Genomic DNA, 19,101 nt, shown 5'->3' on the forward strand with positions numbered 1-19,101 from the left:
TTTACAGCCCAGGAGAGAGATGACACTGAGTGGCCTGAAGAGTCTACTATGAAGGGGAAAGCAATGGTGGCATAGATGAGATAAGCCTTACCATGACCCTCGGGCGTAAGCAGAGACAGCAAATCCAGGAGCTGTGCACCAGGTTCACGCTAATGTTTTCAGCCACCCCAAAACGGACAGAATGGGTGTATTACTCCATTAACACAGGTGATGCTCAGCCATTTAGAGCCCAACCTTACCAAATTGCTCCTCAAGGCAAAAAACACAATTAAAAGGGAGAACAAGGACATGTTACAGATGGGTGTAATCCACCCTTCTGAGAGTGCTTGGGCCTCTCCAGTGGTTCTGGTTCCCAAACCAATGGGGAAATCCCCTTTTGCATGGACTACCATAAGCTAAATGCTGTAACTCGCCCAAAGACCTATCCAATGTCATGCACGAATGAGCTATTGGAAAAACTGGGAAGTGCTCAATTCATCTCCACCTTAGACTTAACTAAGGTGTACTGGCAAGTGCTGCTAGGCGACACAGCCAAGCAAAGGACATCCTTCATTCCTCATGTAGTGATGTATGAATTTAATGTGCTCCATTTTGGACTGTGAAATGCACCTGCCACCTTCCAGACACTGGTAGGTAACCTGCTGGCTGAACCTGTGGAATTTCTAGTCGGCTACCTGGACGATGTGGCCATATTCTCAGATTCATAGGTAGAACACCTGGAACACCTTGAAGATATCTTCCAGAGAATTAGGCCACTGGAGGAGCAGGGGGCCTACCCAGAGCCTGGGAAGGGGATCTGAGACCCAGCCACGCGCCTGGGCACAAACACCAACGCTCCCTCCCTGGAGAGTGCCTGGGGTGAGAGTTAGTCCCTGATACAAGCACCAAACTGCAGAAGACGACCAACGCAGGGATAGATCACTTGATGATTGCTTGCTCTGGCCATTGCCTCTAAGGCACCTGGCATGGGCTGCTGTCAGAAGACGTCATCCTGGCCTAGATGGACCAACGGTCTCACCCAGGAGGGCCGTTCTTAACTTCACCACTTTCCTCTAACCCAAGCAAAGCCAGGAGCAGGCCCAGCGCAGCAACTCTAGCAGGCTCCCCGGCCCCTGGCCCAGCATACAGCAAAACGACCCTGCCTCCGCCAGGATAGACACCCACCCACTCACTCTTCCAGACCAACGCAGCCCTTCCCCGCTTTGGCTCTCTCCAAGCTGTCTGCGTGCTCTGCTTGATCCATCCATTCAATAATGGAGGCCACGTCGTCCCCGCGCCAGCCGGTGACTCCTTCCAAAAGGGTCAGGCAAGCAAAGGCTTTCTGTAGGCCAGCTAGCTCAGCTGGTTAGAGCTTGGTGCTAATAATGCTAAGGTCATGGGTTCAAGCCCCATGCTGGCCACTCTGTGGGCAGGATGGCGAGCGTGGTTTCTGCTCTTTTGGCTGACTGCTAGGGCTGGCAGAGGCCAAAACCAGCTGGGCTAGGAGCAGGCAAGAGCCCTGGTGGGCGAAGGGACCGGCCCGCGCAGGCGCTGGGCAGGACGAGGCTCCGGACACCTCCTTTCCTCCCCTCTCTGGCCTCCTCGCTCGACCTGCTGCCTGAAAGGGACTTAGGCCTGGGGAGGAGAAGGCTGAGCCTGGCCAGCTGCCTTCCAGGCTCCTAGGAGACGAGGCTTCAGCTGCCCGCCCGCGAAGCCAAAATCGCAGGCCTGCCGGCTCGCCCTCATTGTCCGCGGGGAGTTGACCTGACGGCCCATATTCTTGCCGGTCGCCAGCTCCACCCAAATGTACCCGAGACTGGATCCCGCTCCCCAGCCCAAGCCACAGAGGAATGCTTAATACTCATCACCCCAACCTAGGCCAGAGGCTTCACACCACGCCTGCGCAGGGTGACCTTGGGGACTTCCCTGAACCCCATCCTCCCACCGCCCACAGACAGACCCCCCAAGCCCACACCTCAGACACCAAGGAGCAGGAGGACAACTGCCACCAGGGGCACCACCACTCTACGTCAGCTTCACTTCCTTTCTCTTCTACCCCTTTCCTCCCAAATTATGCGCGCCTCACGGTAGCCGGCCCTGGGACACAGGGAAGACGCAGGCATGGCACTCTGACTAGCGCAAGCCAAACGCCCATACCGAGAGTTGAGCACAGGCTCTTGAGGCACTGGAGGAAACCCATGCAGACACACTGATGGAGCTAAGCTTTACCTCCAAGGGCCCTACCTGTGCAGAAAGACAACTTTTTTGTGAAAAAGACTCCTCGGTCGGCTCACCTTCCAACCTTTCACACGCCTCCAGATGGGAAAACACACACACTGAAACACCCAAATGGTCCTAACGCTCCCAGTCCAAAAAGAAAAGAAAGGACAAGACTTCTAAATGGCCAACCTGCCAGAATTCTACAGCTCCGCAAGTGATACCACCGGGAGGGACATTACACACAAAAGGGGAATGGAAAGCTGCCCAAATTGAGATGATGTGGAAAGCTACAGCCCCATCGCTACTCCTACTGTGAACACTTCTTGCAACAGCTGATGAATGTCCAGGTGCTTTCCGCATCCAAGCCCACACCAGGGAAACACCTTGAGAAGCTTCCCATGGCTTGCCTAGTTCAGCTGCTCAGAGTGTGGCCCTCATGGAGGCAAGATGGTGCAGAGGAGCCCCTGGGTGGCTGTGGGCCTGGGGAGGAAGGCTTTTGATTTTACGGCCTGACCGCTATGGGCAGCAAGGCCAAAAGTCAGATGGCCGGCTCTCCCACCCACCACGCTCATCGGGAGCCCTTAGTCGACAAGCTTGGAGAATGCGGGCATCGCCCCCCACTACCTCTCGCGTGCAATGCGAGCGCTCTGCCGCTTGAGCTTCTTCCCCACAGCTGGCCTGACTCTCAGGCACCGGGCCAAAAAAGGCAAGGGCTCTGTGGCCTTAAGCAGAACACAGCCTGAGGGGGGGCGGGGGGCCTACTCAGAGCCTGGGAAGGGGGTCCGAGTCCCAGCCACGCGCCTCGGCACAAACACCAACGCTCCCTCCCTGGAGTGTGCCTGGGGTGAGAGTTAGCCCCTGAAACAAGCACCAGATTGCAGAAGACAACCAACGCAGGGATAGATCACTTGATGATTGCCTGCTCTGGCCATTGCCTCTGAAGCACCTGGCATGGGCTGCTGTCAGAAGACGTCATCCTGGCCTAGATGGACCAATGGTCTCACCCAGGAGGGCCGTTCTTATCTTCACCACCTTCCTCTAACTCAAGCAAAGCCAGGAGCAGGCCCAGTTCAGCAACTCTAGCAGGCTCCCCGGCCCCTGGCCCAGCATACAGCAAAACGACCCTGCCTCCGCCAGGATAGACACCCACCCACTCACTCTTCCAGACCAACGCAGCCCTTCCCCGCTTTGGCTCTCTCCAAGCTGTCTGCGTGCTCTGCTCTGCTCTGCTCTGCTCCACGGCTGCCATGCTGCCTGAGATCAGGAGGCTGCATGGTCTCACAGTCTCAGCGGAGCTGGTATCATGTGCCAACCCGCCCATCTCCTCATTACCTTCATGGACCCCTGCCATGTGAATCATTCTGTATTTGAGTGGCTCTCCCTCCCGGCCAATGAGCTTGGCGCAGACTAGCAGGGAGGGAGGAGGAAAGGGATTGTGCTCCAGTGAGAGCTCAGCAAGAAAGGCCCAGGTCCCCCACTAGAGCAGAGCAGAGCAGGCTGGAGAATGTGTGTATGGATGTGACTACTTTTCCCATGCTCTTCCATTTGAGCTAACTTCCCCAAGCTGTCTACAGCCTCCCAGTCAGCGCAAGGGGGAGAAGGGCCGGGGAGGAAGAGCTTTGTGCTCCGCAAGGGCTGGCTTTTTGGGAGGCCAAGCATGGAGAGGGATGGAAGCCACTGGAGGAGCTCAGCCGGCTGACTGTCCATGGCTTCTAAAAGAAGGCCTCATCGCTCCCTTGCTGCTGGAGAAGGCGAGCATTGATCCCACTGCCTCTCGCATGCGAAGCGAGCACTCTACCACTTGAGCTAATTCCGCTGCTTTCACAGTAAGGGGCTTGATCCATCCATTTGATAATGGAGGCCACGTAGTCCCCGCGCCAGCCGGTGACTCCTTCCAAAAGGGTCAGGCAAGCAATGGCTTCCTGTAGGCCAACTAGCTCAGCTGGTTAGAGCGTGGTGCTAATAACGCCAAGGTCATGGTTTCAAGCCCCATACTGGCCACTCTGTGGGCAGGATGGCGAGTGTTGTTTCTGCTCTTTTGGCTGACTGCTAGGGCTGGCAGAGGCCAAAACCAGCTGGGCTAGGAGCAGGTAAGAGCCCTGGTGGGCAAAGGGACTGGCAGGCGCTGGGCAGGACGAGGCTCCGGACACCTCCTTGCCTCCTCGCTCGACCTGCTGCCTGAAAGGGACTTGGGCCCGGAGAGGAGAAGGCTGAGCCTGGCCGGCTGCCTTCCAGGCTCCTAGGAGATGAGGCTTCAGCTGCCCGCCTGCGAAGCCAAAATCGCAGGCCTGCCGGCTCGCCCCCATTGTCCGCAGGGGGTTGACCTGATGGCCCCAATTCTTGCCGGCCGCCAGCTCCACCCAAATGTACCCGAGACCAGATCCCGCTCCCCAGCCCAAGCCACAGAGGAATGCTTAATACTCGCCACCCCAGCCTAGGCCAGAGGCTTCACACCACGCCTGCGCAGGGTGACCTTGGGGACTTCCCTGGACCCCATCCTCCCACCGCCCACAGACAGACCCCCTAAGCCCACACCTCAGACACCAAGGAGCAGGAGGACCACTCCCACCAGGGGCACCACCACTCTACGTCAGCTTCACTTCCTTTCTCTTCTACCCCTTTCCTCCCAAATTATGCGCGCCTCACGGTAGCCGGCCCTGGGACACAGGGAAGACGCAGGCATCACCCCCCACTACCTCTCGCGCGCAATGCGAGCGCTCTGCCGCTTGAGCTTCTTCCCCACAGCTGGCCTGACTCTCATGTACCGGGCCAAAAAAGGCAAGGGCTCTGTGGCCTTAAGCAGAATACAGCCTGAGATGGGGCCAAAAAATTTCAAATCGACCAGAAATCGTAAAGTATCTTGGACATCTGGTGAGTCAAGTAACTATCAAGCCACTGCAGGCTAAAGTAAATGGTATCCAAAATTGGCCTGTCAAAGAAGCAAGACTAATCCTTCTTGGACTTGGCTGGGTATTACAGACAATTTGTGCCAGACTACAGCCAAATTGACACCCCACTGACTGACCTAAGAAGAAAAAGACAGTGAAATGCAGGTCAGTGTTCTGAGAAGTATCAAAAAGCCTTTAACCAGTTTAAGGCCTCCCTTACATGTGATCCTGTACTAAGAGCCCCAAACTTTGACTAACCTTTTATCATAACCACAGATGCGTCCAAGCGTAGTGTAGGCACCTGTTCAAAAGTGCCAATGGAAAGGCTAGAACTTTTTAAAATTGAAACAAGACTCCCCTTTTTTCTGTCTGTTGTTCTTTCTGGGGAGAGGTAGACAGAGCAGCTATACTGTAAAAGCTTGGGTCAGGTATAAAAACTCAATAGTATCATACTTAGAAACTACTCATTTGAAACCCCAGATATGTAAGTAAATCAGAAAATGTCTAGGAAGATGCAATTGGGTTTATTTGTTTTATTCCTTTATGGCTTGTGGATTCCTGTGGGCTAAGGCCAAGTGCTTTTGTTTTGCTTGTAACCTTTAAGCTGGACCTCAAGAAAGCTGTTCTTGATGCTTAATCCTTGTAGTTTGTTTTTTTTTAAATCTAGCAAATGCCTAAATTCCAGATGTATTTTCTTTCTTCTTTATTTTATTAATAAAATTTGCCTTTTTTAAGAAAAGAATTGGATTTGTGTCTTAAGAGGTTTGTGCACGTTGTTTAATTAGCTGGTGGCAACAGCTGATTTTTTCTTTCTATCTTTCTTTCTTTCTCAGCTCTTCCCCGGGGCTGGGGGGTGGGGTGAAGGGGGGCATGAAAGGGCTTGACAGAACCCCACAGGAAGAAATTCCCAAATGCACCTTCCTGGGTTCTCAAAGGGGTTTTGCACTTGGGTGGTGGCAGCATCTATCCATCGAAGGTCAAACAGAAGCCATAACCTTGGGAGTTTAATACAAGCCTGGAGTGGCCAGAATTAATTTTTTGCGTCCTTGTGGGCCTCCACCTTTTGCACTCGAAGTACCAGAGTGGGGAATCAGCTTTAACCGAACCAGAGCAAACTGATCAACGGGAACAATTTCATCTGGAGAAATGGGAAACATTCCCTGGCAATGAGGTGTGTGTTAGACAGACAATAGTCCCCACCAGGGGAGCAAAGTAAGAGAAGGTTACTTACTGTAACTGGAGGTTCTTTGAGATGTGTGGTCCCTATCTGGATTCCAAATCTGGGTATGCATGTATGCCATGCGCCGGAGCTGGAACTGTTCGTAGTAGTGTCCATTGACTCGCGTGTGCATCATGTATTGACTGTGTGGCACATTCAAGGCTTTAAGAGGCCTTGTCGGTTGATGCTGCTCGAGTTCCCTCTTACGAGGTAAAAGAGGAGCCCGGAACAGAGGGGATGGAGAGCAGAATTGGATCCAAGATAGGAACCCCATATTTCAAAGAACCTCCAGTTACGATAGGTAACCTTTTATTCTTCTTCGAGTGATGGTCCCTATGTGGATTCCAAACATGGGAGATGTGACAAAGTTCCTCCTCTACCTTGGTGGTTCCTGCACTTATTGGCAGATTTGCTCACCTCAGTGATCTTCCCCCACAGTCTGGATCAACTCTTCCTGTGTCTGATCAGGAGTTGGGAGGTTTGGGGGGAACCCGGGCCCACCCTCTACTCCGGGTTCCAGCCCAGGGCCCTGTGGATTGCAGCTGTCTATAGTGCCTCTTGTAACAGCTGCATGATAGCTACAACTCCCAGGGCTACTTCCTCATGGTCTCCTCCAAACACCTTCTTTATCCTCACCACAGGACCTTCCTCCTGGTGTCTGATAACGCTTGTATTCCTTAGTCCTCCAGCAGCACATCCTCTCACTCTCAGCTCCTTGTGCCTTTTGCTCTCAGTTCCTCACAGGCACTTCCTCTCCTCTGGCTCCTCCTCGCCTGACTGGAGTGAGCTCCTTTTAAAACCCAGGTGCCCTGATTAGCCTGCCTTGATTGGCTGCAGGTGATCTAATCAGCCTGTCTGCCTTAATTGGTTCTAGCAGGTTCCTGATTACTCTAGTGCAGCCCCTGCTCTGGTCACTCAGGGAACAGAAAACTACTCATCTAGTGACCAGTATATTTGCCCTCTACCAGACTCCTGTACCCCACTGGTCTGGGTCTGTCACAGAGAGTAGTGAGCAGTGGTCAGCATGGAGGTGGGCACGAAGTGTCACCAGAAGCAATTGTCCAAAGGGCAGCCTGACTGACAGCAGCATCTGACACCAAGGCTGGGGCGATGAGGTAATGGGTGGAAAAGGTGTGAACAGAGGTCCAAGTGGCTGCCTTACAAATGTCATTCTAGGGACCACTGATGTTGCAGCATATGCCCTGGTACAGTAGGTCATGACTCCAGGAGGAGGAGGTGACATGGGAGGAGGATATAGTAGTTTACAATGCAACAGAAGATCCACTTGAAGAGTCTCTTTGAAAAGAGGGCATGACCCCAGCAGCACTCCACTATGGCAATGAAGAGAGGAAGAGACACTCGGTAGGTGCAGATGTGTTGGAGAAAAAAGGCCAACACCTGGCGAACACTGAGAGTTGGAACGCACACTCACGGGGGAAGGTGTGCAGTTTAGGATAAAACATCACGAGGTGCACACACTGTCTGAGATGAAACAGGGTGGCCACCTTGTAGAGGAACTTGGAGGTGCTGGGAGACCTTAACTTTGTGGAAGATGGTAAATGGGGGGAGAGGGTTTCACCATCCTGTCTGCCAATTCACTAACTCGCTGTGCGGAGGTGATGGCCACCAAGAAGATCACTTTCATGGAGAGGTGGGTGAGCGAGCAGGTTGCTAGGGGTTCAGAGTGGCTGAGTGAGGGCGGAGAGGACAAGGTTCAGGTCCCAGGAAGGGGGAGGTTTATGCGCAGTGGGGAAATCATTCAGAAGGCCATGAAGGAAGCAGAAGGTGGTTGGGTGTGTGAAGACAGCGAACCCATCCACTGGGGAGAAGAAAGGCACTAAGAGCTGCCAGGTGCACTCAGACAGAGGAGTGAGCGAGACTCGACTGGCAGAGGTGAAGGAGGTAATCTAGGAGAATAGGAATAGAGGCAGAATCGATGGAGTGATGGTGACGGCAAGCCCACATAATGACCTGATGCCACTTGGCCTGGTAACAGGCCTGAGTGGATGAGCGTCAGCTATGTGAAAGGATGTCGCGGACGCGGGCAGAGCAGGCTTCATCTACAAGCAAGCTCCATCCAAATGCCAGGCTGTGAGATGGAGAGGGCCCGGGTTGGTGTAATGCAGGCAGCTGTGCGCTTGCATGAGGAGATCCGGGTGGATCAGAAGATGGACCAGGGGGTGAGTGAAGAAGTGAAGTAGATCTGTGTACCAATACTGATGAGGCCAGGAAGTGGCTGTGACATTCTGTACTTTGGGGAAGCACTCTGTAAGTCCCATATTCCTCATTTATATATGATTGTGATCTTGCAATATAAAGCAAGCCTTGTAAGGTATCAGGGAAAGGTTATGATCTGCTAAAATTCATTTATCTCTCTATATCTGTATATCATTAATGCCTATGAATTATGTAGTATGGTTGTCACTAAAATATATTGTAAGTTGGGGATTCAGCCAGATATTAGCTTCTCAGAGGCAACAGCAAGGAACATAACCAATGCTCGGGCGGGGTGTCAGACAACCCATCAACAGCCATTGTCCAGCAAAGGAGCTACAATTCAATGACTCACCTGATGAGGTCACGCCAGGGAAATTGCTCAACCTTGCCTGGAAACTCAGACATGCCCCCAGACGTGCCCGGACTTGTGTTTTCCAAACACAAGCACTGAGGGTGTGGGCCTTTCTCCTTAACCTACCTATGCTGAAAGCGACAAGGACAATCTGAGGAGTCCAACTGAGGAGACTGGCCCAGATTTCAAGGGTGAAATCTATATATTTAGGACTGCAATATAGAATGGAATGAGACAATTTGCTTAGCCTAGATGTTGACCAGTCTAATAGAGTTGAGAGTTCAGACTGCATGCTTGTATTTTATTTCTTTTGGTAACTAACTATGACTTTTTGCCTATCATTTAATGTCACTTAAAATCTATCTTTTATAGTCAATACATTTATTTTACTGTTTATCTTTACCAGCGAGTTTAAATGAAGTGTGTGGCAAATCTGCTCAGGTTTGGCCATGGCTGGTGTATGTCCACTTTCCATTGATGAAGTGGTGAGCTAATTAATAAATCTGCATTGCTCATCTTGAGCAGTGCAAGGCAGTATATTCCTGGGGTACAGTGCTGGGAGCTGGGGGGATCTGGCTGGTGCCTTTTCCTGTGTGATTCATGAGTGGCTCAATGAATATAGCTGGGTATGGGGCTCCACATGCTGTTGTGCTGAGTGATGACAGCACCTGGAGGGGTTTGCTGCTGGTCACTAGCAAGGCATTGTGAGAGACAGCCCAGGCTGAAGAGAGATAAGGGGGCACAGTGGTCCCCAGTCTCAGGCTGCACCCTGGGTATCCCATAACAGGGGCAATTAGAATGAGTGTTTCCCAGTCACAGTGGATCTTGCGGCGGACTTGGGGAAGCAAAAGGATGGGGGGAAAGGCATAATGGAGGTTGGTGGTCCAAGGGAGAAGAAGGGCATTGCTCTGGGAGCCTGGGCTGAGGGTGCCACTGGAGCGAAAGAGGGGAAGCTTGTGGTTCTCTGCAGGGCCGGTGCTAGGATGTTTTGCACCCTAGGCGAAACTTCCACCTTGCGCTCCCCCCTCCCCGCGCCCTCAACCTGAGGCACCCTCCAATGGCAGCTTCCTACCTCCACCCTGAGACGCTCCCCCCATGGCAGCTCCCCCCCCCCGCCCTGACGCGCCCCCCTGTGGCAGTTCCCCATCCCCCACCCTCCACCCTGAAACACTCCCCCCTACTCCAGCTCACCCCTGCTCCACCTCCACCCTGAGCACACCGTGGCTGCTTCACTTCTCCCGCCTCCCAGGCTTGCAGCACCAATCAGCTTAGGCACCACAAGCCTGGGAGGCGGGAGAAGTGAAGCAGCCACGGCGTACTTGGAGAGGAGATGGGACAGGGATGAGCTGGGGCAGGGAGTTCCCCTGAGTCCCCCCCCACCCCGCCCTTCCTTGCTGCAGGTAGTCCTCCCTGTGCTCCCCTGCCCCAGCTCCCTCCGTCTAAATGCCGAAGGCGACAAGGGCTGCCGAAGATCTGGCCACCCATGGTCGCTGCCAAAGAAAATGTTGCCCCCTAAATGCCAGCGTGCTAGTCTACTGCCTAGGTCATTTAAATGGTTGCACCAACCCTGGTTCTCTGCTGTCATGAAGAGGTCCCAGCACAGCATTCCCCAGAAGCAATAGGGAACAGAGAATGGGGTCATAGAGTTCCCACTCGTGGTTGACACGGAATGAATGGCTGAGCATGTCAGCCAAGGAGTTGCTGGTGCCCGGAGGGTGAATAGCATGCAGGGTGATCTGATGCCAGAGGCACCAAGTCCAGAGAAGGATGGTCTTTTTGTGCAGGGATCTGCCCTGCTTGTTGATTTAGACAATCTCTGTCATGTTGTCAGACAGTAATTGAACACGCCGCGAGTGGAGGAAGGGCAGGATCAGGGCTGGCTCCAGGCACCAGACAAGCAAGCTCGTGCTTGGGGTGGCAGATTCTACGGGGCAGCATTCCGCCCAATCCTAGGGTGGCACAGCAGGTGTTTTTATTTTTGGTTCCCTGATCCGGTCGTCCTGTAGGGGGCAGAGGAGGGGAGCGCCCTGCAGCAAACTCTGCAGGGCAGCCCATGTCCTTCCCTCCCAGCCGACCGGAGCGGTACAGAGCTCTCCTGGCAGGCGGCGCAGCAGTAGGGGCCATGAGATAAGCGCCCCGCTAAAGCCCTGGCTGCCCCCCTTCTCTCTCTCTTCCCCACTCCCTCCCTCTCTCCTTAGCCTCCCCACGCGCGCACTCCGCAGCACAGGGAGTCCCCCTGCACCCTGGCTCCGGTCGCCCTGTAAGGTGTTTTTTTTTTCTCCTGCTTTGCCGGCCACACCGTTTCCCCACCACCACTCCTTTGCTGCTCCAGCTGCGCCGGTTTTTTGCTTTTTTGTTTTGTTTTTTTCCACATTGTTTTGCAGCTACGGCCGTGCCGTGTTATGTATTTTTTGTCCCTTGCTTTGCTGCTCCGGCGGTGCCGTTTTTTTGTTTTGTGTCCCCTCCCCGCGCCCCCCCCCCGGCACTTTGCTCCTCCGGCCACGCCGTGTTTTTTTTTTCCCCTGCTTTGCCGCTCCAGACTCCCCCCTCCCCTCCTTTTATTTTTTTGCTTGGGGCAGCAAAAAAGCCAGAGCCGGCCCTGGGTAGGACAACTTGGCAGGCAAGGCTGACAGCATGGAGCTGCAGGATATTGATGTTCATCTGCGCATTTCTGGGGGAACAGAGGCCCTGAGCGGTGTGACCATCCAAATGAGCACCCCAACAGATGAGCTAGGCATCTGTGGGAAGAGTGGAATGGAGCATGAGCAGCACGAAAGGGACACCAGCTAAGACTGCAGACAGGTTACACCACCAAGTGAGGAAGGTGAGGACAGAGGAAGGGAGCAGATTGGTTTGTCGAGGTTTTCTGTCTGAGGATCATAGATGGAGTGGAATCAAAGTTGAAGGTAACGCATATGGAGCTGGGCATATGGCATGACAGAGGTACAGGCCACCATATGGCCGAAAAGGGAGAGGCACTGACAGACTCAGGTTCACGGATGACAATGAAGCTGTGCGATGAGAATGGTGAAACAGTCTGGGAGAAGAAAGGCTCAGACTGTGACAGAGTCCAGGCAAGCCCCTATGAAAGCAAACGTGCAGATAGGGGCAAGGACTGATTTTTTTCATTGATACAGATCCCCAAGATATCGAAGAGGGTGTGTAGGGTCCATATGGTGGTGAGAAGGGGGGCTCAGGTTGGTGCCACAAGGAACCAGTCTTCTAGGTAGGGAAACACGGAGTGACCCAGGTGATGCATGTGGGCTGTCATGACGTTGAAAACCTTCATAAATATGCAAGAGACAGTAGCAATCCTGAAGGGAAGGACCTGGAGTTGGTAGTGGGAAAGACCCACCATGAAGCGGAGGAATTTGTGATGAGCAGTGTGGACGTCTACATGGAAATATGCATCCTTCATATCTAGAGCCATGAACCAGACTCCAGGGGGAAGTGACTGGATGACAATGGGGAGCGTGACCATCTTGTGGATGTTGAGGATATGATTGATAGGTGGCATGAGGGTGGGTTTGGAAGGATGACTCTGCTGCCTGTGGGTGGGGAATGGGGTTTATATACCAATGACCAGAAGAGGGCACAGGAGTTCTTAAGGTAAGAGAGTGTAGGGTCTTGTCAGTTTTGTTGCTGAACAGTTTGTTATTATCAAAGGGGAAGTCCTCGAGCATAGTCTGGACCTTCTTTGGAAACCCACTAGATTGCAGCCAGGAGTCATGGTGGAGGACAACTCCCAAGGCCAGAGAATGAGACGCAGTATCCACAGCATCAACTGCTGCCTGGAGAGCCACCTTGGCGACCAACTTGCCTCCACTCAGAAGGTGCTGGAAGTCCTGCTGCTTCTTCAGAGGGAGGAAAGCTTTGAAATCTGTGAGCCTCGAGTACAAGAGGAAGTCATACTTGGCTAAGATGGCCTGAGAGCTGGCAATGTGGAATTGGAGGCCCACAGTGTAGAACTTGGGGCCCAGGAGGTCTAGCTTCTTAGCGGCATGACTGGGGGGAGTATTTTTAAAATGCTGCTGTCAGGTGCGTTGAGTTGTCACATGGACCACAAGAGAGTTAGGCAGTGGATGAGAAAAAAGAAAGTCGGCCCTTTTGGAGGGGACAAAATATCGACGTTCTGCCTGCTTGGGAGTAGAGGCACGAGCGGCCAGAGGTTGCCAAACCATCTGGGCCAGTTATAAAATGGCCTCATGAGTAGGCAGGGTAGTGTGGGAAGGCCCAGGAGGTTGTAATATGTCCAGGAACTGGTTCCGGGAGTCCTGTACATCTTCCACAGGTAGGTTGAGGTCCAGAGTCATCCAGTGAAGCAGAAATTGGTATTGCAGGTGGTCACTGGGGTGGGAGGAAGGAGAAGACCTTCCGGTGTACGCTGGACCAGATATGCAAGTCTGGAAGGTCCTGGTGAAGTGTATGGAGATGGAGGTGATGGCAGTGGACCAGTCACTGTAGTTGGTGGTGGAACCAATGGTACTTTGACTTATGGTCCCCGAGTAGGGTTTCTTCTGCACTGGAGCATCCAGATCGATGTGTGACTTCTCACCCGAACAAGCATGGCTTGGGGAAGCAACACTGCATTTAGAGGCTGTCCCTGTCAGGGAGCCACCTTTATGCCCATGACCGTGATTCTTCTGAGCATGATGGGTCTTTGGGCGGTTGTGGCAGTGCCAGCCAGGAAGGACTCAGAGAGGTGTGCACTGCCAGTGCATAGCTCCAGTCCATCAGATCCATTGTCCTTGGATCTGGTTGCATGTGTGGGTGCATTGCCTCCTCCATAAGGAACTTGCAGAGGTGAAGTTCTCTGGCCTCTCAAGTCCAAGCTGGAAAGGAGCAGCAGATGGAGCAGTGGGTGGCGATATGAGCTTGCCCTAGTGGTAAAGCCAATGTTGGTGCTTGTTGCTCACAGAGAATGACCATGGGCACAAAGCAGTGTTTGAACTCGGCTTGCTTGGGCATAGTCCCTGGGCCGGTGCAGGAATCCCCACAAGGGGAAAAGTCCAGTGAAGGAGACCTATCTATGAACTATATACAACTACTAAAAACCATGTACAGACAGTGAGCAAAGAACAGTTCTCTGAGTGAGCTAAGAGCACCAAGGAACAGAGATTCCGACTCTGGCCATGTGGCGGTAAGAAGGAACTAGAGCGGCGTTGAGCCACACAGCCTCTTAGAACTTCAGACATGCCACGCAGTCAATCCATGATGCACTTGCGGGTCAATGGACACTGCTATGAACAGTTCCAGCTCCAGGGCATGGTGTACATGCGCACCCAGATTTGGAATCCACATAGCGAGCATCACATGAAGAAGAAATTCCATTTATACCTAGGCTGGGGAGTACATCACAGGGAATAATCCTGCAGCATCTGGAAAGGGATTGCATCAGATGTGGCCTAGGACCTTTCTTCCATTGCAAAAAGCTATGATGAATTATGGAACATGACACAGAAGTTCCTCCTTCAAGAGAAGAGGGAAGAAGCTGGGTTTATGACTCACAGTGTCTGTGGGAGGGGACAGTGCAGGGGAATGAGCTAATGGGTGAAACCTGATCTCAGCTCAGCTCCTCACAGGGAGGTGGGGGAGGGAGAGGGAGTTTTTGTCCAGGAGCTGCACCCGCTTGGCTCAGTGTGCGGCTCCAGGTGCAGTAATAGAGCCCTGTGTGGTTGAGGAAGAGGCTGTCTGTGCTCAGCGTGAAGTTCTGCTGAGTTGGTCGGGCAGCTATAAAGTGTTTCTCTGAACTGTGATCAGTCATATCCTTGCCTCTGGAGAGAAAGAGCAGGTGCAGGGCTCCTCCCTGGGGAGGCTGCCAGTACCAGTACATGTAGAGGGTTGAACTGTAGCCTGGCAGGTATCAGTGCAACTGGACTTTAGAGCCAGGGGGCTAGGGTGACCGGGCAACAAGTGTGAAAAAGCAGGACAGGGGGTGGGGGGTATTAGGAGCCTATATAAGAAAAAGACACAAAAATCGGGACTGTCCCTATAAAATCGAGACATCTGATCACCCTAAGAAGGGGCAGAGAAATGAAGGGGGTCTGGTGGAGAGTCTGAGAGTGCCCATCTGTGAATGAGACACAGAGATGAATGGAGAAAGAAAGAGGAAAGGAGTCCAAAAGAAAGAAGACAGGTAAATGGCAATGAGAAATATCGCTCAGTTCTCCCCTTACAGTGCAGGAGGGTCAGAAGCAGCCACAGCCGCTCTGGCATCTTCCTGCCCTGCAAACTCACTGATCGCAGAGCCCGATGCATCGTCTCTCTAAGGCTGGATATGCTGTTCTTCGGACATTTGACACCAATATTCAAATTCTCCTTTCACATGTTCCCTCTCTCCTCCTCTTGACCCACAATTTGTGACTCTTTTTTTCCTAGCCCCTTATATACCTTACTCTCTCCATCTCTTTGACACTTCCCTTTGTTCAACTCTTCTCTTTCCAGTATCCTCTCTCTTTCCTGATCTTTGTTTGTCTCTTCTGCATTCTTTCCCTCTTACAGCTCATATAGAAATCACATTATTTTTGTGCCTCTACCAATATTCTTGTCACAAAAATTCTCCTACCCAGCTTCGCCCACCAGTGGGCCTTTCCAACCCTTTCAGCTTCAGTCAGGTTAGAAAATTTCACCCTCCAGGTACAGATCATCATCTTTTCACCTTCCCTGTTCCTGGACCTTTCCCTCTAAATTGTTTCAAATAATCTCTCTCTCTCTCTCTCTCTCTCTCTCACACACACACACACACACACACGCACACACACACACACAGAAGAGACAAAGCAGAAATATGCAGTATCCACCTTCCCTTCTGGCTAATCCAAGACACTCCAAAGTACAAACCACTTCCCCAAGTAATTGTATTTACAATCATCCAAACCAGGCTACCCAGGATACTGAGAATGCCCTAGCTTGTCTGGAGGAGATTTGTGGCTTCCCCAGTAGTTGCTCCTGGCCTCTTTGGTCAGTGGTTGGCTCCTCTTTGAGGTGCCAGCACCCAACACACTGCAGGGCAGTAGATTATGGTGCATATCTTGATATACCTAATAATCCAGTGTGCAACTGAATGCTGGGCATGTTTTAAAGGGAAGGCAGTTGGGAGCAAGGCAGTAATAGGGGACCATACATTTTAAGAGATGGGTGTTTTGGGGAGCGCACACAAAATAATGACAGGCACCTTCACTAATGTATCATCCCACCTACTAGTGGCAGCACAGGGCCACTAGATTAGTGAAGGAAGAAGGGAATTCTCTGCAGTGAGGAGAAGAGAGGCAGAAGGCAGGTGTCTGGCTGCAATGGGACAGCAGGCAGATATGGGCCTTACATTGGGATGAGAATCTAAACTTGGGAGAATAGAGATAGAAAGGGGGATCTAGATGGGGAGGTGCATGTCTGGCTTGTCCTCTACATGTAGCTCTGTTTCTTGGCCTATGACCAAGCCAATCCAGCCTTATTGCCATTGCCATAATGAATACTACCTAGCAATCAAAAGTTAAATAATTAAAGGTCTGCCCTTGTTGCCATTGAAGTTAATGGAATAGCATCTATGACTCCAGTAGGAACAGGAGTGGCAAGCTCCCAACAGCCTTGAGGTAATAAGGGTTTTACAGATGAAGAGACTGAGGCACTAAGTTGCCTTGAAGATCTACTCAGTGGCTAGAATAGGAAGAAGAACCTAGAAGTTCCTGGCCTCACTCTCAGTCAAACAGAAGATGCTGCTCTATTTGCACCTGTTATCACAGCATGGCTCTAGAATGGGCATTGTACCAAAATACCCACGAGGAAGATGGACATGCAGACAGATCCTAGAACCAACGTAACATGATTACATCTCACCATGATGGATGCTACATTGTCAACAATACTAGCTGCTGTTCTAGAAGCTGCTGCTGCTGCCACACAGCAAAGAGCCTCACTAAGTGGCCTCTTTTCTCCCAATCCCACCCTTAGGGATGAGAAAACTCAAAACTAAAGGACTGCACTGTGCGGCCAGGTTACTTTAGCAGAACTGTGTCACCTGCATTTCAACAGAGAGACTCACTGCAGATGAGCAGTGAATGGAGTGAGGGTGACATACACTGGCAGCATATGGGAAATGTAACCTCTGGATCCTAGAGCTGTGGTTCTAACATTGCAGTCAATGGGACTGTGCAGATAAATAGATACAGAGCATCAAGGGAAAAATATATACATACATCTCAGTAAATGCAGTGTACACATTCACATTAGATATTGTATCAGTATATAGGATGAAATCCTGGTGCTCTTGAGGTCACCTGGAGTTTTGTCTTTGATTTCATTGAGTCCAGAATTAGACCCATATATTCTAAAATAAAGCACAAAACAGCAATTGAGTTACTTACATTAAACTATTGCCACAAAACCAAGCTGTGCAGGCACTAAATACATATTCATGTATGTATTCTTATCATAAATCCTCAAACTGCCTCTCCTGCCCTTAATGTGAGCAGCTGTGTAACTGCCATTTCCTCTTTCCTCTGCATCAGCCTCTTATGTGGGGGACACCTGTTGGGTGTTCCTGCAAGCTCAAGAACACAGATCAGCTCAGCTCAGAGGCACACACAATGCATCCATGGAGGTACCGGCTGAACCACCATAACCAGGATCCGATTGCAATGGACTCTCTTCACTATCTCAGGATGGAAACAGGGATGAGAGCTTAACTATCAGTGACTGTCCTTCTCACGTGCAGATTAACCTGATTCTGAAAAGTGGGTTGGGGAAGAAATGTCCCCTTTCCCCAGGGCCATGTCAGCATGCATGTGGCAGTGGAGTTCCACTATCTCTGGGGGTTTCAGTCAGAAACACTCGATAGCATCAGGCAGCTGCGTTAGACACCAGCCATACCCAGAAACTGCATGAATTTGGATATTCCTGATTCCTAAATCATTTCCTTTTCAGAGGTGGTTTCATGCGCCCTACTTCCGCCAGCGCATGCATCCTGCTCATAGAATGTTACCTATTAGTTGTTTAAACGCTAAAGCAGAACAGGGCTGTCAGGGAGCCTGTGTTCAATATATCAGAGAAAGAAACATTTAATAGGGATCCATTAGACTAGTGAATCAAGCTGTGCAAAGGAGAGAAGTTCTGTTTTACAAGGGATTTTGAGATCTTGAAATCTGGTTTATTCCAAATGGGAGCGCAAACTAAAAATTTTAAATTCTCGGCAAAGGAAAATAAAATTAAAGTGTGTTTCGGGTTGATCAGAATGTTTCATTTCAAAACAAAACATTTTGTTTCAGTTTTGACTTTTTTATTTTGTACGATAGTATAATATACCATATAACACAACATATAAAAACGAGCAGCAAAAAGTTGTTGCAAAATGAAAAATTGAAACATTGCATTCTGCAAATGTAAAAATGTCCCATTTTCATATTGACTGGGTTTTCTTTGTTTGTTTTTTTTCCCCCCAGCTTTTCTTGCAAAATGAAATTCTGGTGACATTGACCCGATTGTGCCAAGCGTTTTTAATTTTGACACAGTTGCACTTCTGCTGCAGTTTGGGACCACTGAAATTTCTCCAACCAGTTCCACTTGGGAACAATCTCTGCTGGAGAGGAAATGGAAGCACCATTTAAACCCAGACTGGATATACCACTTTGAAAAATAGATATAGAGCACAATCCTGCACTGGCTGGAAAGGGGGTTGGTGGGGAGGGCAAAATGTGGCCCAGGAGGTCGATTCCATACTGATGAGCTAGATATTTATTATGATTTGTAATGGCCTGTAATGAGTTAGAAATCATAGAATATCAGGGTTAGAAGGGACCTCAGGAGGTCATCTTGTCCAACCTTCTGCTCAAAGCAGGACCAATCCCCAACTAAATCATCAAATGTGGGGCTGTGGACATTGGAGAGAATGGAGCAGGGCAAGGCAGGGGACTGAGCTAGTGGGTGAAACCTGATCTCAGCTCAGCTCCTCACAGGGATTGGGAAGGGGGAGTTTTTGTCCAGGGGCTGCACCCGCTTGGCTCAGTGTGCGGCTCCAGGTGCAGTAATACTGCCCCAAGTGGTTGGGGAAGAGGCTGTCTGTGCTCAGCGTGAAGTTCTGCTGGGTCTGCCAGGCAGCTTTAAAGTGTTTCTCCAAACTGTCGTCAACCATATCCTTGTTTCTGGAGAGAAAGAGCATGTGCAGGGCTCCTCCCTGGGGAGGCTGCCGGTACCAGTACCTCCAGGGGGTTGAACTGTATCCCTTCAGGTAGCAG

The 19,101-nt window shown here is 51.3% G+C and overlaps 2 non-coding genes and 1 gene segment (V, D, J or C); 2 read left to right on the forward strand and 1 right to left on the reverse strand.

Annotated features, from left to right (window-relative positions):
- The window catches only part of LOC127043115 (T cell receptor beta variable 24-1-like), an 82,255-nt gene that overhangs the window by 36,975 nt on the left and 26,179 nt on the right, over positions 1-19,101 (reverse strand).
- TRNAI-AAU (transfer RNA isoleucine (anticodon AAU)) lies at positions 1,327-1,400 on the forward strand. The gene has a single exon. It is a non-coding gene; the product is annotated as a tRNA-Ile (tRNA).
- On the forward strand, positions 4,127-4,200 carry TRNAI-AAU (transfer RNA isoleucine (anticodon AAU)). Its single transcript has one exon. It is a non-coding gene; the product is annotated as a tRNA-Ile (tRNA).

The sequence above is a fragment of the Gopherus flavomarginatus genome, chromosome 1 (assembly GCF_025201925.1).
Source record: "Gopherus flavomarginatus isolate rGopFla2 chromosome 1, rGopFla2.mat.asm, whole genome shotgun sequence".
Taxonomy (NCBI): domain Eukaryota; kingdom Metazoa; phylum Chordata; order Testudines; family Testudinidae; genus Gopherus; species Gopherus flavomarginatus.